Source organism: Pseudoliparis swirei, chromosome 9, assembly GCF_029220125.1.
Source record: "Pseudoliparis swirei isolate HS2019 ecotype Mariana Trench chromosome 9, NWPU_hadal_v1, whole genome shotgun sequence".
NCBI classification, from domain to species: domain Eukaryota; kingdom Metazoa; phylum Chordata; class Actinopteri; order Perciformes; family Liparidae; genus Pseudoliparis; species Pseudoliparis swirei.
Genome location: NC_079396.1, coordinates 13,191,376 through 13,203,022, shown reverse-complemented (window position 1 = coordinate 13,203,022; position 11,647 = coordinate 13,191,376). Strand labels below are relative to the sequence as shown.

The 11,647-nt window shown below is 47.8% G+C and overlaps 1 long non-coding RNA gene across 1 annotated transcript; it reads left to right on the top strand.

Moving 5' to 3' along the window:
- Positions 1-83: 83 nt before the first annotated feature.
- LOC130199884 (uncharacterized) lies at positions 84-1,301 on the top strand. Its single transcript, XR_008832906.1, has 4 exons — positions 84-539; positions 676-723; positions 1,014-1,080; positions 1,210-1,301. It is a non-coding gene; the product is annotated as an uncharacterized LOC130199884 (long non-coding RNA).
- Positions 1,302-11,647: the final 10,346 nt, after the last annotated feature.

The window sequence follows — 11,647 nt, the reverse complement described above, 5'->3', positions numbered from 1 at the left end:
CCAGGTCCGCGGTTTTCCCGCGGAATTGGGCTACTTTTGAAGTGTTGCCGCGGGTTGAATTTGTTGTCCGCTGGTTCGGGTAGACCTATTTTGCATGCAAATTACATGAATACCTTTAAATAAAAATCCATATTTTAAATGAAATAATTTATTTCTACCCAAATCCTACCAAACTGACTCCAGATCAGCACGTACACACATGGACATGGGACACGCCCACATACACACACGCACCTAAAGCTCTCGCCGCTCTCAGTCTCCCGCGACCCGCTCGATCCTAACTCTGGTCTGGTAGTTAGTGTAGCTAGCTACACTGGAGAAACATGCCACCCGGTAAGTGGGCTAAATACGGGAAGAAATATACGAAAGAATGGGAAAGTGAAAACGGAATTAAAGAATGGATAGAACGGGCTGGGGATGATACCAAAGCTTTTTGTCGGTACTGCAAAACCGAGATTCGTGCGCACCACAGTGATCTCCAAAACCACAGCAAAACGGGGAAACACATTCGAAATGCTGCTCCGTTCTCCAGTTGTCGAGTGCGTACATTGTTTGAACTATAAGTATATGATAAAAATATAGTGAAGCAACATAAGGTGTTTCAGTTGAAATAAGGTATTGCATTAACTACAGTAAATGCATATGAAGTAAAAACAGTACATTCATGTTGTCCAGGCAGGGAGGAAGAGAGAAAAGGAAGAAAGCCTCAAGACAAAGCAACAGGTTAGAAGTGAATAGAATAGAATAGAATATTTTAGAAATATACTTTATTAATCCCACAAGGCCATTTTAGGACGTAGGTGAAATAACAGGAAAAAAGAATACTAACAATTTGTTACTTTGTAGATAAAAATACATTAAATATAGCAATGTTGTTGGACTTTAAAAGCAGTGTATATGGTTTGGCACTGGCATATTTTGAGTTCTGATATTGCCGTTTTGGCTTGTTTTATTGGCCATTGGGCTGGTTTGGGCTGGTTTTGATTGGCCATTGGGCTGGTTTTGTCACACAGACCTGGCAACCCTGAGCTCCAGAGCCACGAGGAGGAACACGCAGCCAGAAGAGATCCACTTGGACGGGTAAGAGTCTTCACTAAACTTTACGTGTCCGTGACGGGACGTGTCGGGACGTGTCCGGACGTGTCTGTTATGTGTCTCGTCACGGTGTCTGTTACGTGTGGCGGTGCTGACTAGTATTATATTTTACAGAGAGGATTCACCAGCACCTGCAGTGCAGCCTGCAGATCCACCTGCAGCCCCACCTGCAGCCCCACCTGCAGCTCTACCTGTCCGGCCAGCAATGGTCTGCTCCCCAGCAGACAATGGCAAAGTGCAGCACACTGGCGACAACCGACTGGTAGAATAACTCCAGCATCTTGCTGCACACGCGAAGCTTTCTCAGGAAAAAGAGTCGACTCATCCCCTTCTTGTACACAGCGTTGATGTTGGCCTTCCAGTTCAGTCGGCTGTCGATGGAGACGCCCAGGTACTTGTACTCCTCCACCATGTCCACGTCCACCCCAGGACACTCAGAGGTGTAGGAGCTGTCGCCTTCCTCCTGAAGTCCACCACCATCTCTCTGGTCTTGGCCACGCTCAGCCGCAGGTGGTTCGTGATCGCCCACTTTACAAAGTCACTCACCACTGCCCTGTACTCCTCCTCCCGTCCATCCCTAATACACCCGACCACTGCAGAATCATCAGAGTACTTCTGCAGATGGCATGACTCCGTGTTGTACTGGAAGTCACTGGTGTACAGGGTGAAGAGGAAGGAGACAGAACAGTTCCTGTGGGTTTCAACATCACTGACCACCGTTCCAGACAGCACACGCCCATTCTGACAAACTGTGGTCTGCCTGTGAGGTAGTCAGTGATCCAGGAGATGGTGGACGCGTCCACACTGCCACCGCAGCTTCTCACTCAGCAGCAGTGGCTGGATGGTGTTAAATGCACTGGAGAAGTCAAAGAAAGTGACTCTCACAGAGACACTGGTTCCATCCAGGTGCGACTGAGCTCGTTGCAGCAGGTAGATGATGGCGTCGTCCACTCCCACATGAGGCTGGTAAGCAAATTGCAGAGGGTCCAACGACGATTTCACCTGCGGCCGGAGGTGGGCCAAGACCAGCCTCTCCAGCACCCTCATCACATGGGAGGTGAGGGCGACCGGACGGTAGTCGTTGAGGCCAGATGGTGTTGACTTCTTTGGGACAGGGACCAGGCACGACGTCTTCCACAGCACCGGGACCTCCCCCAGCCTCAGGCTGAGGTTGAAGAGGTGCTGCAGGACACCAGACAGCTGGGTGGCGCAGGTCTTTAGGACCCTGGGGCTGATGCCATCAGGACCTTCAGCTCTGCGCTGGTGTAGTTTCTCCAGCTGTCTTCTCACCTGGTCAGTCGTCACAGAGAGAGGGGAGGGTGGAGAAGCCCATTGTTATTGAGGGCTCGGTGGATGTGCAGCTCAGCAGGGGGGACAGAGGGGGAGGAGGTGTTTGGGAGGTGTGATGTGTGGAGGAGACAGGAGAGGGCTGTGAACTGAACCTATTGAAAACAGTTCAGCTCGTTGGCCCTCTCCAGGAGCCCCTGGCTGTCTCCTCCCACCTTGAAGCCAGTTATCTGCTTCATGCCAGACCACACCTCCCTTGTGTTGTTCAGCTGGAGTTTGGCCTCCAGCTTCCTCCTGTAGGAGTCCTTGCCCTCCCTGAGCTTCACCTTCAGGTTGCGCTGGACTCTCCTCAGCTCATCCCTGTCTCCAGACCTGAAAGCAGCTTTCTTCATGTTAAGAAGCGCCTTCAGGTCCCTGGTGATCCAGGGCTTGTTGTTGGGGAAGCAGCGCACAGTCCGTGATGGGATGGTGGTGTGTTCACAGAACTTGATGTATTCCGTGATGCAGTCGGTCATACTGTTGATGTCCTCCGCGTGCGGTCCACACAACACATCCCAGTCCGTTGACTCAAAGCAGTCCTGTAGAGCGTCGTTAGCCTCCAGAGACCACCTCCTCACAGTCCTGGTGGTCACCGGCAGCCTCTTCACCAGAGGAACATACCTGGGTGTCAGCCGGACCAGGTCATGATCAGACCTGCCGAGGGGGGGAAGGGCAGTGGCGCTGTATGCGTCCTTAGTATTAGCATACAGCAAGTCCAGAGTTTTATTGTTCCTAGTTGGGCAGTCAATGTATTGATGGAAGGTTGGCAGAGCTTTATCCAATGTGGTGTGGTTAAAGTCGCCAGTGATGGTCATGAATGCTCCAGGCTGATGATTCAGCAGAGCAGACACAGTGGAGTGGATGGTGTCCACAGCTTCCTCAGCGTCAGCTGATGGCGGCACGTACACGACAACCAAAATGGCGGACGTGAACTCTCTCGGCAAATAGTACGGGCGCATCCCCACGGCCAACAGTTCAATGTTCGGGCTACAGAAGCGCTCCTTCACGCACACATGGTCCGGATGGCACCACCGTTCATTCACATAAACAGCGATCCCGCCTCTTCTTACCGCTCTGAAGCGCCTCTGTCAGCCCGAACAGTCCTGAAGCCGGGCAAAGACGCGCTGTGATCCGGATAGTCCGCGTGTAGCCACGTCTCAGTGAAACACAAGAGGCTGCTCTCACGGAAGATCCTCTCGGACATTACCAGCGCCGAGCTCATCCGTCTTATTCGCCAAAGACCTCACGTTCCCCGTTATGATCGACGGTACCGAGGGTTTGTATCTCCTCGTTTTAGCCCTCCGCTTGACACCCGATCTGCAGCCGCGAGCCCTTCTCCGCAGCTCCAGAGGGATCACAGGTCTTTCTCCAGGCAGAAGCTTCGGCCTGCACAGCGCGATCAGCTGAGCACGCAGTAGACGACGGTCCCCGTCATTGTTTTGCTGTGGCTCACCGATACTCACGACAAAGTGAACAAAAGCCACAGTAGAATTATCGAAAAAAGTAGTTATGGTCCAGTGTCCGACCGTAACTAAGACAAACGTGAAAGAAAAGAAAAAGAAAGAGGAAAAGTGCAAAAAAAGACAATAAAATAAAAGCAAAACGCCACTACTGGAACAAGCAGCCGTTGGCACAGCGCCATCTTGTTTCTAGTTTGTCCGTCAGTGAATTGGTCTACACCTTCACAGAGCTATATTTTATTTATGATAATATACTGTATCTAATTACACAAGGCCATTTTAGGACGTAGGTGAAATAACTGTTTAGGGAAAACTGCTTTTAATGCTGGCATACTAACCATTTGTTGTTTTGTTAGAGTTGGAAATCGACACACCACCTGGACGACACTCACTGGAAGAAAGAGCGGTAGACTACTACGTTACGTCTATAAGCGTTTTATTCAGAAAGCAGGATACAAGTAGACATCATGCATGGACCCTTCTCCAGAGCTCTGACCAGTGGCCTCAGCCCTGGAGAAAAAAAGACGACCACTTAGAGTGTGCGGCCATTTTAAATAGCCGAAAGGAACAGTTCTGATTCGTCAGGAGATAAGGGGGCGGTGTCTTCTCATTGGTTCTTGTTGCCAGCTCCCGCCTCTGCCGCTCCTTCATTGGTTCTTCTCGTCTGCCAATGAGTTCACATGTTGTGAAAAGGTGGGGGAAGAGGAGATAGTTGATTTAATAGACCCTCTCTTGTAAGAAGACTTCCTTCGGGCCTTATCTCTTCAGGGATGAGGCCTGGATCTTCTCCGAAGGTCGTCCACACACCGGGGGGGGGCTTCTTCCCACGTGTGAGTGTGTGCGTGTGAGGGGGATCGGTGAAGGGGGGGGTCAGTGAGGAGAGACAGTGAGGGTTTAAAGTGTCTAAGAAGGAGAATAAATGGCCCCATCTGGACCCTTGTTATCTATCCTCCCGATGAGGTAAGGACTGTGATTGCTCTTTCTAAACAATGAATACAATGAGCTCTTTCTCTAGTCATCTTCTTTGATGAGTGCAGTGCAGAAGGGGGTTTACATCAACATTCCTTAGGTGTCACTGTTATCTTTTTTTAGATCAGCTCAGACACCAGAGTGCTCCGCTGGAGGTTTTAACTTCCATTCAGTGTTTTCCATCTTACACATAATCTATATGCAAACAATACTAAGCTATGCTAAACTATAATATATATTCTTTAACAATCCCTCTTTTCACATCCGCTGGATGTGAACCCTTCCTCTGGGAATATTTATTTCCCTCTTGATGCCAGATCTTGTCATGGCCTGGCCTCCCTAAGTGGCTATGTGTCCTGGTCTCCTCGTCCTGTCTTAGCTCTGCCACTTGACGTGAATGAGTCTCCTGAAATATAATCTTTCGTAGCCTAGATTAAGGTCCCATAAGACCTGTAAGATACCTATTTCTCGGGGAGAGAGTCTCTCTGTTAGGGATGGAAACAGGGGCGTGGTTTCTGTCATGTGGTACTCCGATCCACCCTCTTAGATCTTCCATCCTAGGGAAGTCAGTATGTCTGTCTGCGTTAAATCTGTAGTGTGCAGGTGTCGAAGGAAAGAGGTGAAATTGAGAGTGGTCAGGCAGGGGGGGGGTCTTGCATCCTAGCGGCTGGTGAGTAGCAGGTTGGCATCCTGATAACCAGTTGATGATCCGGTCCCCGCTGCAACTTATCTGCTTCAACCCTGGCTGGTCGGCGTCATCTGCTTCATCCTGGTCTGGGTCCTGGAAGTCCTTCTGGTCCTCTGGTCCTCTGCTCCTCTGGTCCTCTGCTCCTCTGCTCCTCTGCAGCGTCTCCTCTGCTCCTCGTCAGCGTCTCCTCCGGCTGTCGATGGGGTCTTTTATCCGGTGGTCTCGAACTTGATTTCGTCTGGATCGTCCTGGCCAGGCTTGTTGTTGTTCTTTCACTGGTGTCGCATGGGCCCTGGATTCGACATGACTCCCATGGGCAGCATCGTGGGTGGTAGAGCGTGCTCTTCATTGGCTCCTCAGTCTCTGAGCCGGGTGATGATGGTGTCCGATGCTCCTGTGGGCAGCTCCTCATGGCAGGTCCTCACAGCAGGCAGTCAGCACACGATGGAGGTCGATGCTGGAGCGTCAGGTGTAGCTGTTGAAGAGAATGAGAAAACACAACACAACACAGCGGCCACTAGGCCGGCTCTATACAGAATGTGACATTTGACTATGAAAAATTTTATTTTAATTTCTATATTTAATAAGTATCTAATACTTTCTAGGCTTGAATTCGCAATCTTTTAACTGAGTCGGAGGAACAGCTTCTCACCCCGTGTGGGAGGAATCATCTATTAAATGGCCATCCGTCGTCCAACAGAGTCTCAATTACTTATCCAATCCAATCTAACTTTATTTATCTTTACTGGTTATGATAAATGCAATTGATCCTATCTATGGCCCTTGACTAGGGCATAGAAATATTCAAATCCTACTAGGATCTGATAGCAGGCAGGTATTCGTCCAGCACCCTCCTCTCTCGTGCTCGAACCCTAAAACAGCTTATGGGGGAAACAAAACATTTGCACATCGAGGTGCCATTAATGACAGGAGACGGTGAGCAGTGAGAGTCAATGTTGTCTGCACCCATCTTCCTATGTTGCAGTCCTAACTCTCGCTCCTGCGCTTAGGCAGAAATGTGTGGAAGTGACCTCACATCTGTTAGTCAGAATTACCCTGATGAGGCAACTATTCGGCGGCGGGTTGTGATTCTTCGCCGCTGATCTGCAAATGTACAATGTGTTATACGGTGCTCCTCTTGGTGAAGCCTCTCACCTGAGGGCGCCAGAAGTCCTATGACTTCAAAACACCCTGTCCACCTGGGCTCAGTCCACTTCCCATGTGAACCTCGAGTCTTACCCAGTCACCTGGTTCCACTGATGACTCATCAGCTGGCTCCTAGTGGGCTTCAGCAACCTACTTGGAGAAAAACTTAGATCTGGTCAGTTATATTTTTTTTCCCAGAATATTCTCTGAAATTTGTCAAGTCTAGGACTGTCTCCTAACTCTCTGTTGACCCCGCATGGGTCTTCATGTCAATAACTCATGGGAGAGAAATGTTCTCCCTCCTTGGTGATAATTTAGCCATCATTGTCTCAATTGCTTCAATTGTTGATTAGCTCTCGCGACTATCACCTGTGATTGGGCAATAGACTGCTCCGTGTGAATGTGCTCTCTAGAAATATTTCTCAACTTCTTGTAGGTGCTTGTTTCTAAATGTGATAAGTGTTTGGTTGCAAAGCTGTGTGCCATTGTCAGATCTGATTCTCCTTTTACCACCATATCTCAGTATCAGTTTCTTCTTTAGACAATTCACCACTGTCTTTGGATCTTCTGTCTGCATGAGCTTGATGTCCTCAAATGCAAGTTCCGGGAGTCCCGGTATGGCAGCGGCTGTCATCTGTTTAACCCAGCTGCTGCTCTCTCCTCTGAGAGGTCAGCTACTTTATTGCCTCTGGCGACTGTGGTCTGTAAGTTATGGTGTCTCTTCATGACTGTTGCTTCTTCATGGTTCCAGGACGACTCTTGGTAGCTGCTTCAATTGTCTGAGTGATTGAGTATAAGTGTGTGTGCGTAGGTGAGTGTGTTTCTTTTGAAATGCCAAGTGTCTTGTTTAAGCCTTTTCAATGTAGTCTAATTTCAGCTGCAGTACATTAGCGATCTCCTTTTAACAGCATATCAGCATCTCAGTTCTACTCCCTCCCTCCTTATTTCTGAAGCAAATTCCATTTGATTCATAAACATGAAGGTGGAGAGAACTCAACACAGCCATCACTGGTCATCGTCACGTTTGTTGTCTCAGCATTCAGCACCTGCAAACCTCTGGTGGTGGTTGGGGACATCCTGTTTGAAACCTCTTCTTTCTGTTAGAAGTTTCTCATTCAGGGATGCTTCTTCATTGGCTCCTCTGCTTCCTCCGCCTTCCAGCATCGATATATCTGTTGATGAGACTGCTATCTCTAATCCCCAGAGTCTTAGACTCAAAGTCAGCCAATCCTCACTCAAAGGTGAGTCCAGCCTTTAACACCTAGTGATGAGTTCAAAGTTCCGCTAGAACAATGGAGGGGTCAAATGTCACTAACCCACGGTCAAAATGTCACTTCCGGTCAAGTCGCTTAACCAAGTATTTTCACAATAAGAGTCTTTCTTCGATTTCTTCTCTTGCGATTTCTCTCTTTTCTGTCTAGTTCTTCTCTCATTTGTCTCTCTCTGTCTCCTTCTTGTCTCCTTTCTGTCTCCTTTCTTTCCAACCTTTCTTTGCCTGTCTTTACAACCTTTCATTGCCTGTCTTTACAACCTTTCTTTTCCCGTCTTTCCTACTTTTCTTTTCCTGTCTTTCCTGGCAGGTTCTTCTCTAAACCTCACATGACTAATCCTACGATACTGGCAAGGGTCAGTCCCATGACCATTAGAACAGTTTGTCTGCCTTCCAGCCGTTCCTATAGTGGTTTGCGGGGGGGACCTTCTAGCTGGGCTATCAGGCTCCCCGAAACACCTACGGAACGGCCTCTGTGGCATCAACATCTTTAGATCTGATTGTGTTTCTGTCAATGTCCTTGTTGGACAGGTAGCTGGGGCACAATGTGTCAGGTGGTGTCAAGGTGCCTCTGCCTTACCCTTGACCTGGACCATGTGTGAAGTAACCTCCTTCACTTCGTACAGACCAGTCCACCTAGGCTCAGTCCACTTCTTCTTGTGAACCCTGACCCTGACCCAGTCACCTACTTTTCTTTGATTGGCTCTGCTGTCTCCTGATCGATCGTCTGGGCTCGAACAACCTGGTTTGAGAGAGCTTTGGTGAGAGAGAAATTAGAGCTTTTATGTATTCTGACATTTCAATTTTACAGACATCCAGAGGTGGCATATGACCTCCATCTCTGGGTGGCTCTGGCATACTTCTTCCTGTTAACAACTCACTTGGTGACGTCTTCCCCCCTGGTAATGCTCTCATGGTCATCAGTACCTAGTGGAAGCGCCTTCGCACATTTTCCTTTTAATAATTTGACTGGCTCTCTCGACCAATCCTTGAGACTGAGGGTGATATATAGACCCAAACTTGTAGGTTATGCCCAGTGCATATCAACTTTCCCCAGCAGTTTGTTGTTAAAATGTGTTCCGTTGTCGGACCTGATGCGTCTTGTAACTCTATACCTTGAGTGTGTGCCTGTGTGCACTATATTGGATGTGATCAAACACTCGCAAGTTATGTGTACAGGAGTGGCGGCTCTTTTTCGAATCTGTCGACGTTGAACCCCATCTACTATCACCACAACTATGGAAGGAACACAAATAAGATTACATCTTTTCATTTATCAAGCATATTTATGATTTCAAAAATTATTTTTTATGATTCTCTGGGGTCCCTGATTCTAAACCTGCTGCTATCTGATCTATTAGTCTGTACTTGTCCTGGCCCTCCTCTTAATAGTCTGGCGTCAACATAGATTGTTGTGTGCTTCTATCCCTCTTTTGAAATAGGATGGAATTCCTAAATCCGTCCTTTTCAATAATAATAATCTTAATAAACAGTCAACCTCTAGAATTCGTTACTTTAAACAAAACTGCCAAATTAGCACGTCGCATACATAGGTGTCAGTTTCTTAACAGCTCATGAGAAATCGATTACTCGTACATCCAACGGACGACTGTAATAATAACCACTATTTTTCCAAAAAACAGTAAACCCAAAACTATCCTTTGAAACCGACAACAACAACAACAAAAAACCTCAGTTTTTGAAATGGTGATGAGAAATCAATTACTCGTACGCCTAACGGCATTACTGTAATAATAACCACTATTGTTTATCAGAAATCAATAGTAAACCCACCACTATTCTCTAAAACTGTCAATCAATCAAAACAGTCCACTTCTAGAAGAAAGGAGAGAAATAAAATAAAAATGCTTGAATCTGTCAAATCAATGCAGGAGAACCATGTCTTGTCTGAACTCACAGCGTCATCATTGTGCTTGGGTAAGGAATGTCATAATAAGTCGGCCTAATTAGTAAAGAACGGGTTACACATTTATTTATTGGCCCCAAATCAAGGCCCATTTTCCAAGTTTTACGAAATTTAATTAATTAATGTATTCCAGGGCGCCCTCGTCCTCTCCAGTACACCTGCCTATAACAACCATTCTATAATTTAAAAAATATATCTACAGTCTGTTCCATCCTTAAGGGATGCTGGTGACGATTAAATTGGAATCGTGCGGTTTTAACTCTATCTCTACGGGAGCTATCGGAATCAGTCACACATCAGTTCACCCTTTAGTCCTAAAAGTGTCTGGAAATAAGTTACGCATGTTGTCAGTATCCCCATGATCAGTGTTCTCTACTATGTGTGTATCTAAGCATGTGTCTCTAATATTAACTGGACCTCCGATGTGTGTGCAGTTCTTTACATGTTCTCAAATGTGGAGTAATGCAAGTGTTCATTTTGTTTGTGCACCCAGTCCGTAGCCTCAACCTCTGCTTTCACCATTGTTCTTCTCAGTGCCTCCACTCTGGACCAACACTGTGATGTGGAGCTGCGGTGTCAACGACTGCATACAGTCTGCAGCTCTGGTGTTCATTCACCGGCCGCTGCTACTCCTTGCTGTTCTGCATCGATCTCCAAGCCTCCTCAGCTGGGTCTTCACGAACCTCAATCTCGTGTTGCAGGCAGTCCCTCAGGATCTCAGATCTCATCTTGTATCAAGGAGGAGTTAAGGGCACAATGTCTTTGGTCCCCTGGTGGCGAGTAGGGATGCAGGACTTTGAACCAAAGTCTCCACTGCTGGCTGTTGTCATGCAGAGGTGTGATGTCATCATCATCTACTCTGTCCCACCGGATGCTTTGCTTCCTGTTCAGTGTCTCTTTAGTCTCCAGTTGAATCATTGGGTGACTACTGGGTGTGGCACATTTCTGTTCAGTGAGTACAGTTCGCTGTCAGCTGTTGGATCTGGGCACGCCTAATTCTGTGTCTCTGGTCCGGGCCTGGTGCCGTGGATCACTATTGCCTTGTGGCTGTGGCTGTGTGTTGGGTGCTTGTTATGGCGGGGTTAGACATTATGAGAGTACTGGAGTGGTTCTGACTGAGACTGCTAACCCTGTGGTGGATAAGGACAAAAATTAGCCCAATATCCAGCCTGACTATAATTAAAACTTTATTAATACTCGTCTAAAGCCTCCGTTGCCCCAGTTGTTACTCCTCTTACTCCTGAACGGGCTTCTTTTATGCATATTATCTCTCTGGTGTTGAGCCCCATTTATGGGCTGCTGACCCACCTGTTGCGGGACATTAGGTTTGAGGGAACTAAGCTTGAAGCGGTGCAAACGTGGCTTGCTGTGGCTGTTGATAGATCAGTGCTTATGGATTTGGAGGAGGGGCTGGATACAGACTATGATGTATTGTGGTTGTGCTGCTGTCTGCTGCAGAGGGGGGGGCTGTTGTGTGGAAGTCTGCTGTTGTGGAGGCTGCAGGAAGGGGGGCTGTTGTTTGAACAGGGGCTCCCTGGGGTCCATTATAACCTCCAGGTCCTTCATAACTTCCTCCTCTGTTTCTTCCTCTTCCTCCTCTTCCTGTTCCACCTCTTCCGTAATAGTTATTCTTCCTCCTACAGTCTCTGGCAAAGTGCCCTACTGCGTTACAGTTATAACAATTGTACGGGCCTATTGTCCTGTCTCCTCTACCAGGTACATAGTTGGAGTCGTCATGGTGTCGTGTGTCGTCAGTCTGTCCGTAC